This window comes from Octodon degus, unplaced genomic scaffold (assembly GCF_000260255.1).
Source record: "Octodon degus isolate 3935 unplaced genomic scaffold, OctDeg1.0 scaffold00035, whole genome shotgun sequence".
Classification (NCBI taxonomy): Eukaryota; Metazoa; Chordata; class Mammalia; order Rodentia; family Octodontidae; genus Octodon; species Octodon degus.
In genome coordinates, this window is record NW_004524611.1 from 12,407,461 (window position 1) to 12,409,161 (window position 1,701).

The window sequence follows — 1,701 nt, forward strand, 5'->3', positions numbered from 1 at the left end:
CTCACCATGGACTGAAGCCTCAGAAACATGAGCCAGATTAAATCTTCTTCCTTGTGCTAGGGAGATAGTTCAGTAGAATAAGTGTTTGTCTGGCAAGCGCAAGGTCCTGAGTTCAATCCCCAGTACCGCAAAAAAAAAAAAATTACGTAAGTTATATATGTCAAATATTTTGCCCTAGCATCAGAAAAGTGAGCTAAAGAGGAAAGTCAAAGGGAGAACCCAAATCTACATGCCTGATTTATGTGTTTTTTCACCCCAAAGGCAAGACTGGCCTCAGATGAGCTGCAGGGGCCAACCCACTTGCAACTGACGTATTTCAAGGAATAACTGGGAGACAGGCCATTTTCCGACTCCTCCCGAGCAAAGTCCTTATTGTAAGGGAAGGTTTTTCACAGCCTAATCATTCACACAGGGGACTTCTGTGACCTGCGAAGTAAGGCTTTCTCCCACCAGCAAGCTACCTGTGCTATCAGGGAGGGACACCCACAATGTGTCCTCTGATCCAGCTCCATTCTAGTGTCATCTGCCTGGGACAGCATCTCACTCCCACAGAGAGGACTCAATCTGTAAGCTTGCCCCACCGCAGGTGTCACCAGCCCCAGACTGTTTTACCTGCGCTCTGAGTGCCAGCTGGAATCTAGGATTTCCACAACCCCTCTTTGGGTCCAATCCCAAAACACTAACTCATGCAAGATTAGTCCACAGAACTCAGGGAAACACTAACTTATGTTTACTGGCTTTTACTTTTATAAAGCATATTAACAAAGCCTATAGACGGAAGATATGTGCAGGTTAAGTACACAGGAAGGGTGTGGAGTGGAACCTCGCTTTGGGGACACCATCCTGCAGGAACCTCTCCATGTTCAGTGGTCCAGAACTTCCCCAAATCCTGTCTTTGGAGGAGTTTTGGAGGCTTCATGGCCTAGAATGATCAGTTAAACTTTTGATCACTAGTCAACTGCGCCCCCGGCCTGTCTCTCCTTCCCTGGAGGCTGAGGGTGGTGGTAGAAGTCGCAGTCCTCCAGCCTCACCTTCGTCTTTCCCTCTGGAAGCTCCAAGCACCAGCCAACTTATCAGTATACAAAACCATTGGTCACTTGGAAGATTTCAAGGGTATGGGAAGCTGTGTGCCAAGGTATAGGGCGAAGAACCAGCATCTACCCCACAGCATCCTGCCCTGGGGTGGGACTCCCTGTGGGGGGTGGGGCCCCTGCTGACTCTGACCTGTTCTGACTCACGTGTGTACCCCACATTGCCCAGGGAGCTCTGACAGCAGTGTTTTGTGAAGAAGCAGGACAGGGCAGGGGTCCTAGCGCCAGCCATCTAGCAGGAAACCCTTTCCTGCTCTTGGGTTCCCTGCATATAAAACAAAAAGATGGGCTAGATCCACAGTTCTCAAATCAAAGCAAGCATCAAGCTGCCCTGGTAGACTTGGAAAAACATAAATCTACTCCCAGCGGCCTGGGATATCAGAAGAAGGAAGTGTGGGCTGGTCAAATAGCTCAGCAAATTAAAGTGCCTACAAGCAGGCATAGGGTCGGGGGTTTCATCCCCAGGCCTGCCGTGCCAGCCCCGTCCCTGGAGCACGCTGAGATGGCAATTGAGACTAGGCATGGTGGCACGCACCTGTAATCCCAGCTCTTGGGAGGCTGTAAACAGGTGGATCACTGAGAGTCCAATCTAGTAGTGAGTCCCTGAACA